Below are 26,901 nucleotides of genomic sequence, written 5' to 3'. Positions count from 1 at the left end.
ACTCTTCCCAGCCCTACTATTCCCGTCCCCAAACAACCGATGAATCAACAACCGCCTTTCTACTATCCAAACATGACTCCTTCACCTAATCACAAAACAACTAATAGTCCCACTCAACAAAAATGGCCACAAATGAGCCATAATATTTACATCCCTAATAATCATACTTCTTACAATCAACCTTCTAGGCCTCCTTCCATATACATTCACCCCAACCACCCAACTATCTATGAACATAGCCCTAGCCTTCCCACTATGGCTCGCCACACTACTAACAGGCCTACGAAACCAACCATCAGCCTCTTTAGCCCACCTATTACCCGAAGGTACCCCTACACCCCTAATCCCCGCACTAATCCTGATCGAAACAACCAGCCTACTAATCCGCCCCCTAGCCCTCGGAGTCCGCCTTACAGCCAACCTTACAGCAGGACACTTACTCATCCAACTCATCTCTACAGCCTCCATTGCATTAATACCCACCCTTCCTGCAGTATCCATCCTAACAATAATCATCCTACTACTCCTAACCATCCTAGAAGTAGCAGTAGCCATAATCCAGGCCTACGTCTTCGTGCTCCTTCTAAGCCTATACTTACAAGAAAACATCTAATGGCACACCAAGCACACTCATACCACATAGTTGACCCAAGCCCTTGACCAATCTTCGGGGCAGCCGCCGCCCTACTCACAACCTCAGGATTAATCATGTGATTCCACTACAACTCATCCATACTACTAACCCTAGGCCTCATCTCAATACTCCTAGTAATACTCCAATGATGACGAGACATTGTACGAGAAAGCACCTTCCAAGGCCATCACACTCCCACAGTCCAAAAAGGCCTACGATACGGCATAATCCTTTTCATCACATCCGAAGCATTCTTCTTCTTAGGGTTCTTCTGAGCGTTCTTCCACTCGAGCCTGGCCCCAACCCCAGAACTAGGAGGCCAATGACCCCCAACAGGAATTAAACCACTCAACCCGATAGAAGTCCCCCTACTAAACACAGCCATCCTACTAGCCTCAGGCGTTACCGTAACGTGAGCCCATCACAGCATCACAGAAGGAAACCGAAAACACGCCATCCACGCCCTAACCCTAACGATCCTCTTGGGATTCTACTTCACAGCCCTACAAGCAATAGAATACCACGAAGCCCCATTCTCAATCGCCGATAGCGTCTACGGATCTACCTTCTTCGTTGCCACTGGATTCCACGGACTCCACGTAATCATCGGATCCTCCTTCCTGACCGTCTGCCTCTTCCGACTGATCAAGTTCCACTTTACATCAGACCACCACTTCGGATTCGAGGCAGCAGCCTGATACTGACACTTCGTAGACGTCATCTGACTATTCCTCTACATAACCATCTACTGATGAGGATCTTGCTCTTCTAGTATATTAATTACAATTGACTTCCAATCTCTAGAATCTGGTATAAACCCAGAGGAGAGCAATGAACGCACTCATGTTCATATTCGCCCTATCATCAATCCTAAGCGCCGCCCTAACCGCATTAAACTTCTGACTCGCCCAAATAAACCCCGACTCAGAGAAACTCTCACCGTACGAATGTGGATTCGACCCACTTGGATCTGCTCGATTACCATTCTCAGTCCGATTCTTCCTCAGTAGCCATCCTGTTCGTCCTATTCGACCTAGAAATCGCCCTCCTACTCCCCCTGCCATGAGCCGTCCAACTCCAATCCCCCTTAATGACCCTCACCTGAACTGTAGTGATCCTCCTTCTCCTAACACTCGGACTGGCCTACGAGTGAATTCAAGGGGGCCTAGAATGAGCAGAATAACAGAAAGTTAGTCTAACCAAAAAGATAGCTGGTTTCGACCCAGCAGATTACAGCCAACCCTGTAACTTTCTTATGTCGCCCCTACATTTAAGCTTCTACTCAGCCTTCATTTTCAGCGGACTAGGACTAGCCTTCCACCGAACCCACCTAGTATCCGCCCTACTATGCCTTGAAAGCATAATATTATCGATATTCGTAGGCCTATCAATATGATCCATCGAAAACCAAGTCTCCTCATTCACCATGGTACCAATTCTCATGCTAACCTTCTCAGCGTGTGAGGCGGGCACAGGCCTGGCCATCCTAGTAGCCTCCACCCGCACACATGGCTCCGACCATCTACACAACCTAAACCTCCTGCAATGCTAAAAATCATCCTACCCACAATCATACTTCTTCCAACAGCCCTGCTGTCTCCACCAAAATTTCTATGGACTAACACCACCTTATACAGCCTCCTAATCGCTGCCCTAAGCCTACAGTGATTAATCCCAACCTACTACCCCTACAAATTTTTATCCAACTGAACAGGAATTGACCAAATCTCATCCCCCCTCCTAGTACTATCCTGCTGACTACTCCCACTCATAATCATAGCAAGCCAAAACCACCTGCAACAAGAACCCCTACAACGCAAACGAATCTTTATCTCAACCTTAGTCGCAGTCCAGCCATTCATCCTACTAGCCTTTTCCACCACAGAACTAGCACTATTTTACATCTCATTTGAAGCAACCCTCATTCCCACCCTAATCTTAATCACCCGATGGGGGAACCAACCAGAACGCCTAAGCGCTGGCATCTACCTGCTATTCTACACGCCAGTAAGCTCTCTACCCCTGCTAATCACAATCATACACCTATACGTGAAAATTGGCACCCTGCACCTGCCAACCCTACAACTAACCCACCCAACCCTATCCACCTCATGGACAGGAATACTATCAGGTCTAGCACTGCTCATAGCATTCATAGTAAAAGCCCCACTATACGGCCTACACCTCTGACTGCCAAAAGCCCACGTAGAAGCACCCATCGCAGGCTCAATACTCCTCGCCGCCCTACTACTAAAGCTAGGAGGATACGGAATTATACGAGTCACTCTATTTATGGGCCCACTGTCCAACCTCCTGCACTACCCCTTCCTAACCCTGGCCCTATGAGGCGCCCTAATGACTAGCTCAATCTGCCTACGACAGACAGACCTAAAATCACTAATCGCTTATTCATCCGTTAGCCACATAGGCCTAGTTATCGCCGCAGGAATAATCCAAACCCACTGATCATTCTCAGGGGCAATGATCCTAATAATTTCCCATGGACTAACTTCCTCCATACTATTCTGCCTAGCCAACACAAACTATGAACGTACGCACAGCCGAATTCTACTACTCACACGAGGCCTACAACCTCTCCTACCACTCATAGCTACCTGATGATTGCTGGCCAATCTAACAAACATAGCCTTACCCCCAACAACAAACCTCATAGCAGAGCTAACCATTATAATCACCTTATTCAACTGATCTGCCTTCACGATCATCCTAACAGGAATCGCAACCCTACTAACCGCCTCCTACACCTTATTCATACTACTAATGACCCAACGAGGCTCAATCCCCTCCCACATCACATCTATGCAAAACTCAACCACGCGAGAACACCTGCTCATAACACTCCACATTATCCCAATATTCCTCCTAATCCTCAAACCCGAACTGATCTCCGGAATCCCCTCATGCAAGTATAGTTTAAACCAAACATTAGACTGTGATTCTAAGAATAGAAGTTCAAACCTTCTTACCTGCCGAGGGGAGGGTTTAACCAACAAGAGCTGCTAACTCTTACATCTGAGCCTAAAACCTCAGCCCCCTTACTTTTAAAGGATAACAGCAATCCACTGGTCTTAGGAACCACCCATCTTGGTGCAAATCCAAGTAAAAGTAGTGAACCCCACACTACTAATCAACTCCCTCACACTACTCACGCTGACAATCCTCCTAACCCCAATCATCCTGCCATTTCTATTTAAAAACTTTAAAAACACCCCACAAGCCACCACCCGCGCTGTTAAAACCGCATTCCTAATTAGCCTAGCCCCTACAACCGCATTCATCTACTCGGGAGTAGAATCTGTCACCTGCCACTGGGAGTGAAAATTCATTATAAACTTTAAAATCCCCCTGAGCCTAAAAATAGACCAATACTCAATAACATTTCTTCCAATCGCCCTATTTGTAACATGATCAATCCTACAATTCGCCATATGATACATGGCCTCAGAGCCATACGTAACAAAATTTTTCACCTACCTACTGACATTCCTAGTCGCCATACTCCTCCTAACAACCGCAAACAACATATTCCTCCTATTCGTAGGCTGGGAAGGAGTACGAATCATGTCCTTCCTTCTCATCGGCTGATGACAAGGCCGAGCAGATGCCAACACCGCCGCCCTACGAGCCGTAATCTACAACCGAATCGGAGACATCGGACTGATCCTGAGCATAGCATGACTAGCTTCAACATTCAACACCTGAGAGATCCAACAAGCCGTACACCCCCACCAAACCCCAATCCTCCCCCTCATAGGATTAATCCTCGCAGCCGCAGGAAAATCCGCCCAATTTGGACTCCACCCATGACTGCCCGCAGCAATAGAAGGCCCCACCCCAGTATCAGCCCTACTGCACTCCAGTACCATAGTAGTAGCCGGAATCTTCCTGCTCATCCGCATGCACCCCCTGCTAGCCACCAACCAGACAGCCCTAACTGCCTGCCTATGCCTAGGTGCTCTATCAACCCTATTCGCTGCCACATGCGCCCTAACCCAAAATGACATCAAAAAAATCATTGCTTTCTCAACATCCAGCCAACTAGGACTAATAATAGTCACTATCGGACTAAACCTCCCACAACTAGCCTTCCTACACATCTCAACCCATGCCTTCTTTAAAGCCATACTATTCCTATGCTCAGGGTCTATCATCCACAACCTAAACGGAGAACAAGATATCCGAAAGATAGGAGGCCTACAGAAAATACTCCCAGTCACTACTTCCTGCCTAACCATCGGAAACCTGGCGCTGATAGGAACCCCATTCCTAGCCGGATTCTACTCAAAAGACCTCATCATCGAAAGCTTAAACACATCATACCTAAATACTTGAGCCCTACTCCTAACCCTTATAGCCACAGCATTCACCGCAACCTACAGCATCCGCATAACCATCCTAGTCCAAGCTGGACAAACCCGAATCCCCCCAATAGTATCAATAAACGAAAACAACCCACTAATCACCGCCCCCCTAACCCGACTCGCCCTAGGCAGCATTACAGCAGGAATAATCATTACCTCTTTCATCACACCAACCAAAACCCCCCCAATAACCATACCCCTTATCACCAAAACCGCTGCCATCCTCATAACAATCCTAGGAATCATCCTAGCCCTAGAACTATCGAACATAACACACACCCTCACTCACCCCAAACCAAACCCCCTCATAAACTTCTCCTCTGCATTAGGGTACTTCAACCCCCTAGTACACCGATTCTTCTCCAAAAACCTACTAGAAAAGGGACAAAACATTGCCCTACACTTGATCGACCTCTCCTGACTCAAAAAAATAGGGCCAGAGGGCCTTGCTGAACTACAAGTAGCCGCAAGCAAAGCCGCAACCTCAATACACACAGGGCTAATTAAGGCCTACCTAGGATCCTTCGCCCTCTCCATCCTGGTAATAATCCTAATAACACACAGACTCACTAATGGCCCCTAACATCCGCAAATCCCATCCCCTACTAAAAATAATCAACAACTCCCTAATCGACCTACCCGCCCCCTCCAACATCTCTGCCTGATGAAACTTCGGCTCCCTTCTAGCCATCTGCTTAGCCACACAAATCCTAACAGGCCTGCTACTAGCCATACACTACACCGCAGACACTTCACTCGCCTTCTCCTCAGTAGCTCACACATGCCGAGACGTCCAGTACGGATGGCTCATCCGCAACCTCCACGTCAACGGTGCTTCGCTCTTCTTTATCTGCATCTACTTACACATCGGACGAGGCCTCTACTACGGCTCCTACCTATACAAAGAAACCTGAAACACAGGAGTAATCCTCCTACTCACCCTAATAGCAACTGCCTTCGTAGGGTATGTCCTACCATGAGGACAAATGTCATTCTGAGGGGCCACCGTAATCACCAACCTATTCTCAGCCATCCCGTACATTGGGCAAACTCTAGTAGAATGAGCCTGAGGAGGATTCTCAGTAGACAATCCAACCTTAACCCGATTCTTCGCCATCCACTTCCTACTGCCCTTCCTAATTGCAGGAATCACCCTAGTCCACCTAACCTTCCTACACGAATCAGGCTCAAATAACCCACTAGGAATCGTATCAGACTGCGACAAAATCCCATTCCACCCATACTTCTCCATTAAAGACAGCTTACGGCTTACCCTAATAATCACCCCTCTAATAGCACTAGCCCTATTTTCACCGAACCTCCTGGTTCTTGGAATCCGAGTTGGGAGTGGTTGGCCACATGAGATGTACAGGATTTTTACCTGTGATTTAGTCTTGACAAGGCTATGTAATTGGTTTACTAACGTCTCATAAGAAAGAAGCATGAGCGGTTAATGCAGTTGGCTTGAAACCCATCCCCAGTGGTGCAAGTGCACTCTCTGAACTCACTGAAGTGCATCCCCAGTGGTGTCAGTGCAATCTCTGGACTCACTGCAGTGCATCCCCAGTGGTGCCAGTGCACTCTCTGGACTCACTGCACTGCAGCCCCAGTGGTGCCAGTGCACTCTCTGGACTCACTGCAGTGCATCCCCAGTGGTGCCAGTGCACTCTCTGGACTCACTGCAGTGCATCCCCAGTGGTGCCAGTGCACTCTCTGGACTCACTGCACTGCATCCCCAGTGGTGCCAGTGCACTCTCTGGACAAACTGAAGTGCATCACCAGTGGTGCCAGTGCACTCTCTGCACTCACTGCACTGCATGTCCAGTGGTGCCAGTGCGCTCTCTGGACTCACTGCAGTGCATCCCCAGTGGTGCCAGTGCACTCACTGGACACACTGTACTGCATCACAGGTGGTGCCAGTGCACTCTCTGCACTCACTGCACAGCATCCCCAGTGGTGCCAGTGCATTCACTGGACTCACTGGACTGCATCACCAGTGGTGCCAGTGCACTCTCTGGACTCACTGCAGTGCATCCCCAGTGGTGCCAGTGCACTCTCTGGACTCACTGCACTGCATCCCCAGTGGTGCCAGAGCACTCTCTTGACTCACTGCACTGCATCCCCAGTGGTGCCAGTGCACTCTCTGGACTCACTGCACCGCATCCCCAGTGGTGTCAGTGCACTCTCTGGACTCACTGCACTGCATCCCCTGTGGTGCCAGTGCACTCTCTGGACTCACTGCAGTGCATCCCCAGTGGTGCCAGTGCACTCTCTGGACTCACTGCAGTGCATCCCCAGTGGTGCCAGTGCACTCTCTGGACTCACTGCACTGCATCCCCAGTGGTGCCAGTGCACTCTCTGGACTCACTGCAGTGCATCCCCAGTGGCGCCAGTGCACTCTCTGGACTCACTGCACTGCATCCCCAGTGGTGCCAGTGCACTCTCTGCACTCACTGCACTGCATTCCCAGTGGTGCCAGTGAAGTCTCTGGACTCACTGCACTGCATCCCCAGTGGTGCCAGTGCACTCTCTGGACTCACTGCACTGCATGCCCACTGCTGCCAGTGCACTCTCTGGACTCACTGCACTGCATCCCCAGTGGTGCCAGTGCACTCTCTGGACTCACTGCACTGCATCCCCAGTGGTGCCAGTGCACTCTCTCGAGTCACTGCACTACATCCCCAGTAGTGCCAGTGCACTTCACTGGACTCACTGTACTGCATCATCGGTGGTGCCAGTGCACTCTCTGGACTCACTGCACTGCATCCCCAGTGGTGCCAGTGCACTCTCTGGACTCACTGCACTGCATCCCCAGTGGTACCAGTGCACTCATTGGACTCACTGTGCTGCATCACCAGTGGTGCCAGTGCACTCTCTGGACTCACTGCACTGCATCCCCAGTGGTTCCAGTGCATTCACTGGACTCACTGTACTGCATCTCCAGTGGTGCCAGTGCACTCTCTGGACTCACTGCACTGCATCCCCAGTGGTGCCAGTGAGCTCTCTGGACTCACTGCACTGCATCCCCAGTGGTGCCAGTGTACTCACAGGATTCACTGCACTGCATCCCCAGTGGTGCTAGTGCAGTCTCTGGACTCACTGCAGTGCATCCCCAGTGGTGCCAGTGCACTCTCTGGACTCACTGAAGTGCATTCTCAGTGGTGCCAGTGCACTCTCTGGGCTCACTGAAGTGCATCCCCAGTGGAGCCAGTACACTCACTAGACTCACTGCACTGCATCCCCAGTGGTGCCAGTGCAATCTCTGGACTCACTGCACTGCATCCCCAGTGGTGCCAGTGCACTCTCTGGACTCACTGTAGTGCATCCCCAGTGGTGCCAGTGCACTCTCTGGACTCACTGCAGTGCATCCCCAGTGGTGCCAGTGCACTCTCTGGACTCACTGCACTGCATCCCCAGTGGTGCCAGTGAAGTCTTTGGACTCACTGCACTGCATCCCCAGTGGTGCCAGTGCACTCTGTGGAGTCACTGAAGTGCATCCCAAGTGGTGCCAGTGCACTCTCTGGACTCACTGCACTGCATGTCCAGTGGTGCCAGTGCACTCTCTGGACTCACTGTACTGCATCCCCACTGGTGCCAGTGCACTATGTGGACTCACTGTACTGCATCCCCAGTGGTGACAGTGCACTCTCTGGACTAACTGCAGTGCATCCCCAGTGGTGCCAGTGCACTCTCTGGACTCACTGCAGTGCATCCCCAGTGGTGCCAGTGCACTCTCTGGACTCACTGTACTGCATCACCAGTGGTGCCAGTGCACTCTCTGGACTCACTGCAGTGCATCCCCAGTGGTGCCAGTACACTCTCTGGACTCACTGCAGTGCATCCCCAGTGGCGCCAGTGCACTCTCTGGACTCACTGCACTGCATCCCCAGTGGTGCCAGTGCACTCTCTGCACTCACTGCACTGCATTCCCAGTTGTGCCAGTGAAGTCTCTGGACTCACTGCACTGCATCCCCAGTGGTGCCAGTGCACTCTCTGGACTCACTGCACTGCATCCCCAGTGGTGCCAGTGCACTCTCTGGACTCACTGCACTGCATCCCCAGTGGTGCCAGTGCACTCTCTGGACTCACTGCACTGCATCCCCAGTGGTGCCAGTGCCCTCTCTCGAGTCACTGCACTACATCCCCAGTAGTGCCAGTGCACTTCACTGGACTCACTGTACTGCATCATCGGTGGTGCCAGTGCACTCTCTGGACTCACTGCACTGCATCCCCAGTGGTGCCAGTGTACTCTCTGGACTCACTGCACTGCAGGCCCAGTGGTACCAGTGCACTCACTGGACTCACTGTACTGCATCACCAGTGGTGCCAGGGCACTCTCTGGACTCACTGCAGTGAATCCCCGGTGGTGCCAGTGTACTCTCTGCAGTCACTGCACTGCATCCCCAGTGGTGCCAGTGCACTCACTGGACTGCATCCCCAGTGGTGCCAGTGCACTCTCTGGACTCACTGCACTGCATCCCCAGTGGTGCCAGTGTACTCTCTGGACTCACTGCAGTGCATCCCCAGTGGTGCCAGAGCACTCTCTGGACTCACTGCACTGCATCCCCACTGGTGCCACTGCACTCTCTGGACTCACTGCACTGCATCCCCAGTGGTGTCAGTGCACTCTCTGGACTCACTGAAGTGCATACCCAGTTGTGCCAGTGCACTCTCTGGACTCAATGCACTGCATCCCCAGTGGTGCCAGTGCACTCTCTGGACTCAGTGCACTGCATCCCCAGTGGTGCCAGTGCAATCTCTGGACTCACTGTAGTGCATCCCCAGTGGTGCCAGTGCACTCTCTGGACTCACTGCAGTGCATCCCCAGTGGTGCCAGTGCACTCTCTGGACTCACTGTACTGCATCACCAGTGGTGCCAGTGCACTCTCTGGACTCACTGCACTGCATCCCCAGTGGTGCCAGTGCACTCTCTGGACTCACTGCACTGCATCCCCAGTGGTGCCAGTGCACTCTCTGGAGTCACTGCACTGCATCCCCAGTGGTGCCAGTACACTCTCTGGACTCACTGCACTGCATGCCCAGTGGTGCCAGTGCACTCTCTGGACTCACTGTACTGCATCCCCACTGGTACCAGTGCACTCTGTGGACTCACTGTACTGCATCCCCAGTGGTGACAGTGCACTCTCTGGACTCACTGCAGTGCATCCCCAGTGGTGCCAGTGCACTCTCTGGACTCACTGCAGTGCATCCCCAGTGGTGCCAGTGCACTCTCTGGACTCACTGCACTGCATCCCCAGTGGTGCCAGTGCACTCTCTGGACTCACTGCAGTGCATCCACAGTGGTGCCAGTGCACTCACTGGACTCACTGCAGTGCATTCCCTCTGGTGCCAGTGCACTCTCTGGACTCACTGCACTGCATCCCCAGTGGTGCCAGTGCACTCTCTGGACTCACTGCACTGCATCCCCAGTGGTTCCAGCGCACTCTCTGGACTCACTGCACTGCATCCCCAGTGGTGCTAGTGCACTCTGTGGACTCACTGCAGTGCATCCCCAGTGGTGCCAGTGCACTCTCTGGACTCACTGAAGTGCATTCTCAGTGGTGCCAGTGCACTCTCTGGACTCACTTCAGTGCATCCCCAGTGGTGCCAGTGCACTCTGTGGACTCACTGCAGTGCATCCCCAGTGGAGCCAGTGCACTCTCTGGTCTCACTGCAGTGCATCCGCAGTGGTGCCATTGCACTCTCTGGACTCACTGCACTGCATCTCCAGTGGTGCCAGTGCACTCTCTGGACTCACTGCACTGCATCTCCAGTGCTGCCAGTGCACTCTCTTGAGTCACTGCACTGCATCCCCTGTGGTGCAAGAGCACTCTCTGGACTCACAGCAGTGCTCACCAGTGGTGCCAGTGCACTCTCTGGACTCACTGCACTGCATCCCCAGTGGTGCCAGTGCACTCTCTGGACTCACTGCACTGCATCCCCAGTGGTGCTAGTGCACTGTGTGGACTCACTGTACTGCATCCCCAGTGGTGTCAGTGCAATCTCTGGACTCACTGCAGTGCATCCCCAGTGGTGCCAGTGCACTCTCAGGACTCACTGCACTGCATCCCCAGTGGTGCCAGTGCACTCTCTGGACTCACTGCACTGCATCCCCAGTAGTGACAGTGCACTCTCTGGACTCACTGCACTGCATCCCCAGTGGTGCCAGTGCACTCACTGGATTCACTGCACTGCATCCCCAGTGGTGCCAGTGCACTCTCTGGACTCACTGCACTGCATCCCCAGTGGTGCCAGTGCACTCTGTGGACTCACTGTACTGCATCCCCAGTGGTGACAGTGCACTCTCTGGACTCACTGCAGTGCATCCCCAGTGGTGCCAGTGCACTCTCTGGACTCACTGCAGTGCATCCCCACTGGTGCCAGTGCACTCTCTGGACTCACTGCAGTGCATCCCCAGTGGTGCCAGTGCAGTCTCTGGAGTAACTGCAGTGCATCCCCACTGGTGCCAAAGCACTCTCTGGACTCACTGCAGTGCATCCCCAGTGGTGCCACTGCACTCTCTGGACTCACTGCAGTGCATCCCCAGTGGTGCCAGTGCACTCTCTGGACTCATTGAAGTGCATTCTCAGTGGTGCCAGTGCACTCTCTGGACTCACTGCAGTGCATCCCCAGTGGTGCCAGTACACTCACTGGACTCACTGCACTGCATCCCCAGTGGTGCCAGTGCACTCTCTTGCCTCACTAAACTGCATCACCAGTGGTGCCACTGCACTGTCTGGACTCACTGCACTGCTTCCCCAGTGGTGCCAGTGCACTCACTGGACTCACTGCAGTGCATCCCCAGTGGTGCCAGTGCACTCTCTGGGCTCACTGCAGTGCATCCCCAGTGGTGCCAGTGCACTCTCTGGTCTCACTGCACTGCATCCCCAGTGGTGCCAGTGCGCTCTCTGGAGTCACAGCACTGCATCCCCAGTGGTGCCAGTGCAATCTCTGGACTCAGTGCACTGCATCCCCAGTGGTGCCAATGCACTCTCTGGACTCACTGCACTGCATCCCCGGTGGTGCCAGTGCAGTCTCTGGAGTAACTGCACTGCATCCCCACTGGTGCCAGTGCACTCTCTGGACTCACTGAAGTGCATCCCCAGTGGTGCCAGTGCACTCTCTGGACTCACTGTACTGCATACCCACTGGTGCCAGTGCACTCTGTGGACTCACTGTACTGCATCCCCAGTGGTGCCAGTGCACTCTCTGGACTCACTGCAGTGCATCCCCAGTGGTGCCAGTGCACTCTCTGGACTCACTGCAGTGCATCCCCAGTGGTGCCAGTGCACTCTCTGGACTCACTGCACTGCATCCCCAGTGGTGCCAGTGCACTCTCTGGACTCACTGCACTGCATCCCCAGTGGTGCCAGTGCACTCTCTGGACTCACTGAACTGCATCCCCAGTGGTGCCAGTGCACTGTCTGGACTCACTGCACTGCACCCCCAGTGGTGCCAGTGCACTCACTGGACTCACTGCACTGCATCCCCAGTGGTGCCAGTGCACTCACTGGACTCACTGCAGTGCATCCCCAGTGGTGCCAGTGCACTCTCTGGACTCACTGCAGTGCATCCCCAGTGGTGCCAGTGCACTCTCTGGACTCACTGCACTGCATCCCCACTGGTGCCAGTGTACTCTCTGGACTCACTGCAGTGCATCCCCAGTGGTGCCAGAGCACTCTCTGGACTCACTGCACTGCATCCCCACTGGTGCCAGTGCACTCTCTGGACTCACCGGAGTGCATCCCCAGTTGTGCCAGTGCACTCTCTGGACTCAATGCACTGCATCCCCAGTGGTGCCAGTGCACTCTCTGGACTCACTGCAGTGCATCCCCAGTGGTGCCAGTGCACTCTCTGGACTCACTGTACTGCATCACCAGTGGTGCCAGTGCACTCTCTGGACTCACTGCAGTGCATTCCCAGTGGTGCCATTGCACTCTTTGGACTCACTGCACTGCAGCCCCATTGGTGCCAGTGCACTCTCTGGACTCACTGCACTGCATCACAGGTGGTGCCAGTGCACTCTCTGGACTCACTGCACTGCATCCCCAGTGGTGCCAGTGCACTCTCTGGACTCACTGCACTGCATCCCCAGTGGTGCCAGTGCACTCTGTGGACTCACTGCACTGCATCCCCAGTGGTGACAGTGCACTCTCTGGACTCACTGCAGTGCATCCCCAGTGGTGACAGTGCACTCTCTGGACTCACTGCACTGCATCCCCAGTGGTGCCAGTGCACTCTCTGGACTCACTGCACTGCATCCCCAGTGGTGCCAGTGCAGTCTCTGGAGTAACTGCAGTGCATCCCCACTGGTGCCAAAGCACTCTCTGGACTCCCGGCACCGCATCCCCAGCGGTGCCAGTGCACTCTCTGGAGTCACAGCACTGCATCCCCAGTGGTGCCAGTGCACTCTCTGGACTCACTGAAGTGCATCCCCAGTGGTGCCAGTGCACTCACTGGACTCACTGAAGTGCATTCTCAGTGGTGCCAGTGCACTCTCTGGACTCACTGCAGTGCATCCCCAGTGGTGCCAGTACACTCACTGGACTCACTGCACTGCATCCCCAGTGGTGCCAGTGCACTCTGTGGACTCACTGCACTGCATCCCCAGTGGTGTCTCTGCACTCTCTGGACTCACTGCACTGCTTCCCCAGTGGTGCCAGTGCACTCACTGGACTCACTGCAGTGCATCCCCAGTGGTGCCAGTGCACTCTCTGGACTCACTGCACTGCATCCCCAGTGGTGCCAGTGCACTCTCTGGACTCACTGCACTGCATCCCCAGTGGTGCCTGTGCGCTCTCTGGAGTCACAGCACTGCATCCCCTGTGGTGCAAGAGCACTCTCTGGACTCACAGCAGTGCATTCTCAGTGGTGCCAGTGCACTCTCTGGACTCACTGCACTGCATCCCCAGTGGTGCCAGTGCACTCTCTGGACTCACTGAACTGCATCCCCAGTGGTGCTAGTGCACTGTGTGGACTCACTGTACTGCATTCCCGGTGGTGCCAGTGCAATCTCTGGACTCACTGCACTGCATCCCCAGTGGTGCCTGTGCGCTCTCTGGAGTCACAGCACTGCTTCCCCAGTGGTGCCAGTGCACTCTCTGGACTCACTGCAGTGCATCCCCAGTGGTGCCAGTGCACTCTCTGGACTCACTGCAGTGCATCCCCAGTGGTGCCAGTGCACTCTCTGGACTCACTGCAGTGCATCCCCAGTGGTGCCAGTGCACTCTCTGGACTCACTGCAGTGCATCCCCAGTGGTGCCAGTGCACTCACTGGACTCACTGCACTGCATCCCCAGTGGTGCCAGTGCACTCTCTGGACTCACTGCAGTGCATCCCCAGTGGTGCCAGTGCAATCTCTGGACTCACTGAACTGCATCCCCAGTGGTGCCAGTGCACTCTGTGGACTCACTGCACTGCATCCCCAGTGGTGTCTCTGCACTCTCTGGACTCACTGCACTGCTTCCCCAGTGGTGCCAGTGCACTCACTGGACTCACTGCAGTGCATCCCCAGTGGTGCCAGTGCACTCTCTGGACTCACTGCACTGCATCCCCAGTGGTGCCAGTGCACTCTCTGGACTCACTGCACTGCATCCCCAGTGGTGCCAGTGCAATCTCTGGACTCACTGCACTGCATCCCCTGTGGTGCAAGAGCACTCTCTGGACTCACAGCAGTGCATTCTCAGTGGTGCCAGTGCACTCTCTGGACTCACTGCACTGCATCCCCAGTGGTGCCAGTGCACTCTCTGGACTCACTGAACTGCATCCCCAGTGGTGCTAGTGCACTGTGTGGACTCACTGTACTGCATTCCCGGTGGTGCCAGTGCAATCTCTGGACTCACTGCACTGCATCCCCAGTGGTGCCTGTGCGCTCTCTGGAGTCACAGCACTGCATCCCCAGTGGTGCCAGTGCACTCTCTGGACTCACTGCAGTGCATCCCCAGTGGTGCCAGTGCACTCTCTGGACTCACTGCAGTGCATCCCCAGTGGTGCCAGTGCACTCTCTGGACTCACTGCACTGAAGCCCCAGTGGTTCCAGTGCATTCACTGGACTCACTGTACTGCATCTCCAGTGGTGCCAGTGCACTCTCTGGACTCACTGCACTGCATCCCCAGTGGTGCCAGTGAGCTCTCTGGACTCACTGCACTGCATCCCCAGTGGTGCCAGTGTACTCACAGGATTCACTGCACTGCATCCCCAGTGGTGCTAGTGCAGTCTCTGGACTCACTGCAGTGCATCCCCAGTGGTGCCAGTGCACTCTCTGGACTCACTGAAGTGCATTCTCAGTGGTGCCAGTGCACTCTCTGGGCTCACTGAAGTGCATCCCCAGTGGAGCCAGTACACTCACTAGACTCACTGCACTGCATCCCCAGTGGTGCCAGTGCAATCTCTGGACTCACTGCACTGCATCCCCAGTGGTGCCAGTGCACTCTCTGGACTCACTGTAGTGCATCCCCAGTGGTGCCAGTGCACTCTCTGGACTCACTGCAGTGCATCCCCAGTGGTGCCAGTGCACTCTCTGGACTCACTGCACTGCATCCCCAGTGGTGCCAGTGAAGTCTTTGGACTCACTGCACTGCATCCCCAGTGGTGCCAGTGCACTCTGTGGAGTCACTGAAGTGCATCCCAAGTGGTGCCAGTGCACTCTCTGGACTCACTGCACTGCATGTCCAGTGGTGCCAGTGCACTCTCTGGACTCACTGTACTGCATCCCCACTGGTGCCAGTGCACTATGTGGACTCACTGTACTGCATCCCCAGTGGTGACAGTGCACTCTCTGGACTAACTGCAGTGCATCCCCAGTGGTGCCAGTGCACTCTCTGGACTCACTGCAGTGCATCCCCAGTGGTGCCAGTGCACTCTCTGGACTCACTGTACTGCATCACCAGTGGTGCCAGTGCACTCTCTGGACTCACTGCAGTGCATCCCCAGTGGTGCCAGTACACTCTCTGGACTCACTGCAGTGCATCCCCAGTGGCGCCAGTGCACTCTCTGGACTCACTGCACTGCATCCCCAGTGGTGCCAGTGCACTCTCTGCACTCACTGCACTGCATTCCCAGTTGTGCCAGTGAAGTCTCTGGACTCACTGCACTGCATCCCCAGTGGTGCCAGTGCACTCTCTGGACTCACTGCACTGCATCCCCAGTGGTGCCAGTGCACTCTCTGGACTCACTGCACTGCATCCCCAGTGGTGCCAGTGCACTCTCTGGACTCAATGCACTGCATCCCCAGTGGTGCCAGTGCACTCTCTGGACTCAGTGCACTGCATCCCCAGTGGTGCCAGTGCAATCTCTGGACTCACTGTAGTGCATCCCCAGTGGTGCCAGTGCACTCTCTGGACTCACTGCAGTGCATCCCCAGTGGTGCCAGTGCACTCTCTGGACTCACTGTACTGCATCACCAGTGGTGCCAGTGCACTCTCTGGACTCACTGCACTGCATCCCCAGTGGTGCCAGTGCACTCTCTGGACTCACTGCACTGCATCCCCAGTGGTGCCAGTGCACTCTCTGGAGTCACTGCACTGCATCCCCAGTGGTGCCAGTACACTCTCTGGACTCACTGCACTGCATGCCCAGTGGTGCCAGTGCACTCTCTGGACTCACTGTACTGCATCCCCAGTGGTGACAGTGCACTCTCTGGACTCACTGCAGTGCATCCCCAGTGGTGCCAGTGCACTCTCTGGACTCACTGCAGTGCATCCCCAGTGGTGCCAGTGCACTCTCTGGACTCACTGCACTGCATCCCCAGTGGTGCCAGTGCACTCTCTGGACTCACTGCAGTGCATCCACAGTGGTGCCAGTGCACTCTCTGGAGTCACTGCACTGCATCCCCAGTGGTGCCAGTGCACTCTCTGGACTCACTGCACTGCATCCCCAGTGGTGCCAGTGCACTCTCTGGACTCACTGTACTGCATCACCAGTGGTGCCAGTGCACTCTCTGGACTCACTGCACTGCATCCCCAGTGGTGCCAGTGCACTCTCTGGACTCACTGCACTGCATCCCCAGTGGTGCCAGTGCACTCTCTGGAGTCACTGCACTGCATCCCCAGTGGTGCCAGTACACTCTCTGGACTCACTGTACTGCATCCCCACTGGTACCAGTGCACTCTGTGGACTCACTGTACTGCATCCCCAGTGGTGACAGTGCACTCTCTGGACTCACTGCAGTGCATCCCCAGTGGTGCCAGTGCACTCTCTGGACTCACTGCAGTGCATCCCCAGTGGTGCCAGTGCACTCTCTGGACTCACTGCACTGCATCCCCAGTGGTGCCAGTGCACTCTCTGGACTCACTGCAGTGCATCCACAGTGGTGCCAGTGCACTCACTGGACTCACTGCAGTGCATTCCCTCTGGTGCCAGTGCACTCTCTGGACTCACTGCACTGCATCCCCAGTGGTGCCAGTGCACTCTCTGGACTCACTGCACTGCATCCCCAGTGGTTCCAGCGCACTCTCTGGACTCACTGCACTGCATCCCCAGTGGTGCTAGTGCACTCTGTGGACTCACTGCAGTGCATCCCCAGTGGTGCCAGTGCACTCTCTGGACTCACTGAAGTGCATTCTCAGTGGTGCCAGTGCACTCTCTGGACTCACTTCAGTGCATCCCCAGTGGTGCCAGTGCACTCTGTGGACTCACTGCAGTGCATCCCCAGTGGAGCCAGTGCACTCTCTGGACTCACTGCAGTGCATCCGCAGTGGTGCCATTGCACTCTCTGGACTCACTGCACTGCATCTCCAGTGGTGCCAGTGCACTCTCTGGACTCACTGCACTGCATCTCCAGTGCTGCCAGTGCACTCTCTTGAGTCACTGCACTGCATCCCCTGTGGTGCAAGAGCACTCTCTGGACTCACAGCAGTGCTCACCAGTGGTGCCAGTGCACTCTCTGGACTCACTGCACTGCATCCCCAGTGGTGCCAGTGCACTCTCTGGACTCACTGCACTGCATCCCCAGTGGTGCTAGTGCACTGTGTGGACTCACTGTACTGCATCCCCAGTGGTGTCAGTGCAATCTCTGGACTCACTGCAGTGCATCCCCAGTGGTGCCAGTGCACTCTCAGGACTCACTGCACTGCATCCCCAGTGGTGCCAGTGCACTCTCTGGACTCACTGCACTGCATCCCCAGTAGTGACAGTGCACTCTCTGGACTCACTGCACTGCATCCCCAGTGGTGCCAGTGCACTCACTGGATTCACTGCACTGCATCCCCAGTGGTGCCAGTGCACTCTCTGGACTCACTGCACTGCATCCCCAGTGGTGCCAGTGCACTCTCTGGACTCACTGTACTGCATCCCCAGTGGTGACAGTGCACTCTCTGGACTCACTGCAGTGCATCCCCAGTGGTGCCAGTGCACTCTCTGGACTCACTGCAGTGCATCCCCACTGGTGCCAGTGCACTCTCTGGACTCACTGCAGTGCATCCCCAGTGGTGCCAGTGCAGTCTCTGGAGTAACTGCAGTGCATCCCCACTGGTGCCAAAGCACTCTCTGGACTCACTGCAGTGCATCCCCAGTGGTGCCACTGCACTCTCTGGACTCACTGCAGTGCATCCCCAGTGGTGCCAGTGCACTCTCTGGACTCATTGAAGTGCATTCTCAGTGGTGCCAGTGCACTCTCTGGACTCACTGCACTGCATCCCCAGTGGTGCCAGTACACTCACTGGACTCACTGCACTGCATCCCCAGTGGTGCCAGTGCACTCTCTTGCCTCACTAAACTGCATCACCAGTGGTGCCACTGCACTGTCTGGACTCACTGCACTGCTTCCCCAGTGGTGCCAGTGCACTCACTGGACTCACTGCAGTGCATCCCCAGTGGTGCCAGTGCACTCTCTGGGCTCACTGCAGTGCATCCCCAGTGGTGCCAGTGCACTCTCTGGTCTCACTGCACTGCATCGCCAGTGGTGCCAGTGCACTCTCTGGACTCACTGCACTGCATCCCCAGTGGTGCCAGTGCAATCTCTGGACTCAGTGCACTGCATCCCCAGTGGTGCCAATGCACTCTCTGGACTCACTGCACTGCATCCCCGGTGGTGCCAGTGCAGTCTCTGGAGTAACTGCACTGCATCCCCACTGGTGCCAGTGCACTCTCTGGACTCACTGAAGTGCATCCCCAGTGGTGCCAGTGCACTCTCTGGACTCACTGTACTGCATACCCACTGGTGCCAGTGCACTCTGTGGACTCACTGTACTGCATCCCCAGTGGTGCCAGTGCACTCTCTGGACTCACTGCAGTGCATCCCCAGTGGTGCCAGTGCACTCTCTGGACTCACTGCAGTGCATCCCCAGTGGTGCCAGTGCACTCTCTGGACTCACTGCACTGCATCCCCAGTGGTGCCAGTGCACTCTCTGGACTCACTGCACTGCATCCCCAGTGGTGCCAGTGCACTCTCTGGACTCACTGAACTGCATCCCCAGTGGTGCCAGTGCACTGTCTGGACTCACTGCACTGCACCCCCAGTGGTGCCAGTGCACTCACTGGACTCACTGCACTGCATCCCCAGTGGTGCCAGTGCACTCACTGGACTCACTGCAGTGCATCCCCAGTGGTGCCAGTGCACTCTCTGGACTCACTGCAGTGCATCCCCAGTGGTGCCAGTGCACTCTCTGGACTCACTGCACTGCATCCCCACTGGTGCCAGTGTACTCTCTGGACTCACTGCAGTGCATCCCCAGTGGTGCCAGAGCACTCTCTGGACTCACTGCACTGCATCCCCCCTGGTGCCAGTGCACTCTCTGGACTCACCGGAGTGCATCCCCAGTTGTGCCAGTGCACTCTCTGGACTCAATGCACTGCATCCCCAGTGGTGCCAGTGCACTCTCTGGACTCACTGCAGTGCATCCCCAGTGGTGCCAGTGCACTCTCTGGACTCACTGTACTGCATCACCAGTGGTGCCAGTGCACTCTCTGGACTCACTGCAGTGCATTCCCAGTGGTGCCATTGCACTCTTTGGACTCACTGCACTGCAGCCCCATTGGTGCCAGTGCACTCTCTGGACTCACTGCACTGCATCACAGGTGGTGCCAGTGCACTCTCTGGACTCACTGCACTGCATCCCCACTGGTGCCAGTGCACTCTCTGGACTCACTGCACTGCATCCCCAGTGGTGCCAGTGCACTCTGTGGACTCACTGCACTGCATCCCCAGTGGTGACAGTGCACTCTCTGGACTCAATGCACTGCATCCCCAGTGGTGACAGTGCACTCTCTGGACTCACTGCACTGCATCCCCAGTGGTGCCAGTGCACTCTCTGGACTCACTGCACTGCATCCCCAGTGGTGCCAGTGCAGTCTCTGGAGTAACTGCAGTGCATCCCCACTGGTGCCAAAGCACTCTCTGGACTCCCGGCACCGCATCCCCAGCGGTGCCAGTGCACTCTCTGGAGTCACAGCACTGCATCCCCAGTGGTGCCAGTGCACTCTCTGGACTCACTGAAGTGCATCCCCAGTGGTGCCAGTGCACTCACTGGACTCACTGAAGTGCATTCTCAGTGGTGCCAGTGCACTCTCTGGACTCACTGCAGTGCATCCCCAGTGGTGCCAGTACACTCACTGGACTCACTGCACTGCATCCCCAGTGGTGCCAGTGCACTCTGTGGACTCACTGCACTGCATCCCCAGTGGTGTCTCTGCACTCTCTGGACTCACTGCACTGCTTCCCCAGTGGTGCCAGTGCACTCACTGGACTCACTGCAGTGCATCCCCAGTGGTGCCAGTGCACTCTCTGGACTCACTGCACTGCATCCCCAGTGGTGCCAGTGCACTCTCTGGACTCACTGCACTGCATCCCCAGTGGTGCCTGTGCGCTCTCTGGAGTCACAGCACTGCATCCCCAGTGGTGCCAGTGCAATCTCTGGACTCACTGCACTGCATCCCCAGTGGTGCCAGTGCACTCTCTGGACTCACTGAAGTGCATTCTCAGTGGTGCCAGTGCACTCTCTGGACTCACTGCACTGCATCCCCAGTGGTGCCAGTGCACTCTCTGGACTCACTGAACTGCATCCCCAGTGGTGCCAGAGCACTCTCTTGAGTCACCGCACTGCATCCCCTGTGGTGCAAGAGCACTCTCTGGACTCACAGCAGTGCATCACCAGTGGTGCCAGTGCACTCTCTGGACTCACTGCACTGCATCCCCAGTGGTGCCAGTGCACTCTCTGGACTCACTGCACTGCATCCCCAGTGGTGCTAGTGCACTGTGTGGACTCACTGTACTGCATTCCCGGTGGTGCCAGTGCAATCTCTGGACTCACTGCACTGCATCCCCAGTGGTGCCTGTGCGCTCTCTGGAGTCACAGCACTGCATCCCCAGTGGTGCCAGTGCACTCTCTGGACTCACTGCAGTGCATCCCCAGTGGTGCCAGTGCACTCTCTGGACTCACTGCAGTGCATCCCCAGTGGTGCCAGTGCACTCTCTGGACTCACTGCACTGAAGCCCCAGTGGTGCCAGTGCACTCTCTGGACTCACTGCACTGCATCCCCAGTGGTGCCAGTGCACTCTCTGGACTCACTGCACTGCATCCCCAGTGGTGCCAGTGCACTCTCTGGACTCACTGCAGGGCATCCCCAGTGGTGCCAGTGCACTGTCTGGACTCACTGCAGTGCATCCCCAGTGGTGCCAGTGCACTCTCTGGACTCACTGTACTGCACCCCCAGTGGTGCCAGTGCACTCACTGGACTGACTGCACTGCATCCCCAGTGGTGCCAGTGCACTCTCTGGACTCACTGCACTGCATCCCCACTGGTGCCAGTGTACTCTCTGGACTCACTGCACTGCATCCCCAGTGGTGCCAGTGCACTCACTGGACTCACTGGACACATCCCCAGTGGTGCCAGTGCACTCTCTGGACTCACTGCAGTGCATCCCCAGTGGTGCCAGTGCACTCTCTGGACTCACTGCACTGCATCCGCACTGGTGCCAGTGTACTCTCTGGACTCACTGCAGTGCATCCCCAGTGGTGCCAGAGCACTCTCTGGACTCACTGCACTGCATCCCCACTGGTGCCAGTGCACTCTCTGGACTCACCGGGGTGCATCCCCAGTTGTGCCAGTGCCCTCTCTGGACTCAATGCACTGCATCCCCAGTGGTGCCAGTGCACTCTCTGGACTCACTGCACTGCATCCCCAGTGGTGCCAGTGCAATCTCTGGACTCACTGTAGTGCATCCCCAGTGGTGCCAGTGCACTCTCTGGACTCACTGCAGTGCATCCCCAGTGGTGCCAGTGCACTCTCTGGACTCACTGTACTGCATCACCAGTGGTGCCAGTGCACTCTCTGGACTCACTGCAGTGCATCCCCAGTGGTGCCAGTGCACTCTCTGGACTCACTGCACTGAAGCCCCAGTGGTGCCAGTGCACTCTCTGGACTCACTGCACTGCATCCCCAGTGGTGCCAGTGCACTCTCTGGACTCACTGCACTGCATCCCCAGTGGTACCAGTGCACTCTCTGGACTCACTGCAGGGCATCCCCAGTGGTGCCAGTGCACTGTCTGGACTCACTGCAGTGCATCCCCAGTGGTGCCAGTGCACTCTCTGGACTCACTGTACTGCACCCCCAGTGGTGCCAGTGCACTCACTGGACTGACTGCACTGCATCCCCAGTGGTGCCAGTGCACTCTCTGGACTCACTGCACTGCATCCCCACTGGTGCCAGTGTACTCTCTGGACTCACTGCACTGCATCCCCAGTGGTGCCAGTGCACTCACTGGACTCACTGGACACATCCCCAGTGGTGCCAGTGGACTCTCTGGACTCACTGCAGTGCATCCCCAGTGGTGCCAGTGCACTCTCTGGACTCACTGCACTGCATCCGCACTGGTGCCAGTGTACTCTCTGGACTCACTGCAGTGCATCCCCAGTGGTGCCAGAGCACTCTCTGGACTCACTGCACTGCATCCCCACTGGTGCCAGTGCACTCTCTGGACTCACCGGGGTGCATCCCCAGTTGTGCCAGTGCACTCTCTGGACTCACTGCACTGCATCCCCAGTGGTGCCAGTGCACTCTCTGGACTCACTGCACTGCATCCCCAGTGGTGCCAGTGCAATCTCTGGACTCACTGTAGTGCATCCCCAGTGGTGCCAGTGCACTCTCTGGACTCACTGGACACATCCCCAGTGGTGCCAGTGGACTCTCTGGACTCACTGCAGTGCATCCCCAGTGGTGCCAGTGCACTCTCTGGACTCACTGCACTGCATCCGCACTGGTGCCAGTGTACTCTCTGGACTCACTGCAGTGCATCCCCAGTGGTGCCAGAGCACTCTCTGGACTCACTGCACTGCATCCCCACTGGTGCCAGTGCACTCTCTGGACTCACCGGGGTGCATCCCCAGTTGTGCCAGTGCACTCTCTGGACTCAATGCACTGCATCCCCAGTGGTGCCAGTGCACTCTCTGGACTCACTGCACTGCATCCCCAGTGGTGCCAGTGCAATCTCTGGACTCACTGCAGTGCATTCCCAGTGGTGCCATTGCACTCTTTGGACTCACTGCACTGCAGCCCCATTGGTGCCAGTGCACTCTCTGGACTCACTGCACTGCATCCCCAGTGGTGCCAGTGCACTCTCTGGACTCACTGCACTGCATCCCCAGTGGTGCCAGTGCACTCTCTGCACTCACTTCTCTGCATTCCCAGTGGTGCCAGTGAAGTCTCTGGACTCACTGCACTGCATCCCAAGTGGTGCCAGTGCAATCTCTGGACTCACTGCAGTGCATCACCAGTGGTGCCAGTGCACTCTCTGGACTCACTGCACTGCATCCCCAGTGGTGCCAGTGCACTCTCTGGACTCACTGCAGTGCATCCCCAGTGGTGCCAGTGCACTCTCTGGACTCACTGCAGTGCATCCCCAGTGGTGCAAGTGCACTCTCTCGAGTCACTGCACTACATCCCCAGTGGTACCAGTGCACTCACTGGACTCACTGTACTGCATCATCTGTGGTGCCAGTGCACTCTCTGGACTCACTGCACTGCATCCCCAGTGGTGCCAGTGCACTCTCTGGACTCACTGCACTGTATCCCCAGTGGTGCCAGTGCACTCACTGGATTCACTGCAGTGCATCCCCAGTGGTGCCAGTGCACTCTCTGGACTCACTGCACTGCATCCCCAGTGGTGCCAGCGCACTCTGTGGACTCACTGCACTGCATCCCCAGTGGTGACAGTGCACTCTCTGGACTCACTGCAGTGCATCCCCAGTGGTGCCAGTGCACTCTCTGGACTCACTGCAGTGCATACCCAGTGGTGCCAGTGCACTCTCTGGACTCACTGAAGTGCATTCTCAGTGGTGCCAGTGCACTCTCTGGACTCACTGCAGTGCATCCCCAGTGGTGCCAGTACACTCACTGGACTCACTGCACTGCATCCCCAGTGGTGCCAGTGCACTCTCTGGACTCACTAAACTGCATCACCAGTGGTGTCTCTGCACTCTCTGGACTCACTGCACTGCTTCCCCAGTGGTGCCAGTGCACTCACTGGACTCACTGCAGTGCATCCCCAGTGGTGCCAGTGCAGTCTCTGGAGTAACTGCAGTGCATCCCCACTGGTGCCAAAGCACTCTCTGGACTCACTGCACTGCATCCCCAGTGGTGCCTGTGCGCTCTATGGAGTCACTGCACTGCATCCCCAGTGGTGCCAGTGCAATCTCTGGACTCACTGCACTGCATCCCCAGTGGTGCTAGTGCACTGTGTGGACTCACTGTACTGCATTCCCGGTGGTGCCAGTGCAATCTCTGGACTCACTGCACTGCATCCCCAGTGGTGCCAGTGCACTCTCTGGAGTCCTAGCACTGCATCAACAGTGGTGCCTGTGCGCTCTCTGGAGTCACAGCACTGCATCCCCAGTGGTGCCAGTGCAATCTCTGGACTCACTGCACTGCATCCCCAGTGGTGCCAGTGCACTCTCTGGACTCACTGAAGTGCATTCTCAGTGGTGCCAGTGCACTCTCTGGACTCACTGCACTGCATCCCCAGTGGTGCCAGTGCACTCTCTGGACTCACTGAACTGCATCCCCAGTGGTGCCAGTGCACTCTCTTGAGTCACCGCACTGCATCCCCTGTGGTGCAAGAGCACTCTCTGGACTCACAGCAGTGCATCACCAGTGGTGCCAGTGCACTCTCTGGACTCACTGCACTGCATCCCCAGTGGTGCCAGTGCACTCTCTGCACTCACTGCACTGCATCCCCAGTGGTGCTAGTGCACTGTGTGGACTCACTGTACTGCATTCCTGGTGGTGCCAGTGCAATCTCTGGACTCACTGCACTGCATCCCCAGTGGTGCCAGTGCACTCTCTGGACTCACTGCACTGCATCCCCAGTGGTGCCTGTGCGCTCTCTGGAGTCACAGCACTGCATCCCCAGTGGTGCCAGTGCAATCTCTGGACTCACTGAAGTGCATCCCCAGTGGTGCCAGTGCACTCTCTGGACTCACTGAAGTGCATTCTCAGTGGTGCCAGTGCACTCTCTGGACTCACTGCAGTGCATCCCCAGTGGTGCCTGTGCACTCTCTGGACTCACTGCACTGCATCCCCAGTGGTGCAAGTGCACTCTCTCGAGTCACTGCACTACATCCCCAGTGGTGCCAGTGCACTCACTGGACTCACTGTACTCCATCATCTGTGGTGCCAGTGCACTCTCTGGACTCACTGCAATGCATCTCCAGTGGTGCCAGTGCACTCTCTGGACTCACTGCACTGCATCCCCAGTGGTGCCAGTGCACTCTCTGGACTCACTGCAGTGCATTCCCAGTGGTGCCATTGCACTCTTTGGACTCACTGCACTGCAGCCCCATTGGTGCCAGTGCACTCTCTGGACTCACTGCACTGCATCCCCAGTGGTGCCAGTGCACTCTCTGGACTCACTGCACTGCATCCCCAGTGGTGCCAGTGCACTCTCTGCACTCACTTCTCTGCATTCCCAGTGGTGCCAGTGAAGTCTCTGGACTCACTGCACTGCATCCCCAGTGGTGCCAGTGCAATCTCTGGACTCACTGCAGTGCATCACCAGTGGTGCCAGTGCACTCTCTGGACTCACTGCACTGCATCCCCAGTGGTGCCAGTGCACTCTCTGGACTCACTGCAGTGCATCCCCAGTGGTGCCAGTGCACTCTCTGGACTCACTGCAGTGCATCCCCAGTGGTGCAAGTGCACTCTCTCGAGTCACTGCACTACATCCCCAGTGGTACCAGTGCACTCACTGGACTCACTGTACTGCATCATCTGTGGTGCCAGTGCACTCTCTGGACTCACTGCAATGCATCTCCAGTGGTGCCAGTGCACTCTCTGGACTCACTGCACTGCATCCCCAGTGGTGCCAGTGCACTCTCTGGACTCACTGCACTGTATCCCCAGTGGTGCCACTGCACTCACTGGATTCACTGCAGTGCATCCCCAGTGGTGCCAGTGCACTCTCTGGACTCACTGCACTGCATCCCCAGTGGTGCCAGTGCACTCTGTGGACTCACTGCACTGCATCCCCAGTGGTGACAGTGCACTCTCTGGACTCACTGCAGTGCATCCCCAGTGGTGCCAGTGCACTCTCTGGACTCACTGCAGTGCATCCCCAGTGGTGCCAGTGCACTCTCTGGACTCACTGAAGTGCATTCTCAGTGGTGCCAGTGCACTCTCTGGACTCACTGCAGTGCATCCCCAGTGGTGCCAGTACAGTCACTGGACTCACTGCACTGCATCCCCAGTGGTGCCAGTGCACTCTCTGGACTCACTAAACTGCATCACCAGTGGTGTCTCTGCACTCTCTGGACTCACTGCACTGCTTCCCCAGTGGTGCCAGTGCACTCACTGGACTCACTGCAGTGCATCCCCAGTGGTGCCAGTGCAGTCTCTAGAGTAACTGCAGTGCATCCCCACTGGTGCCAAAGCACTCTCTGGACTCCCGGCACCG

The sequence above is a fragment of the Anser brachyrhynchus genome (genome assembly GCF_964034855.1).
Source record: "Anser brachyrhynchus genome assembly, contig: SCAFFOLD_119, whole genome shotgun sequence".
Taxonomy (NCBI): Eukaryota; Metazoa; Chordata; class Aves; order Anseriformes; family Anatidae; genus Anser; species Anser brachyrhynchus.
The sequence above is the reverse complement of the archived record's forward strand: the minus strand, read 5'-3'. Positions refer to the sequence as shown.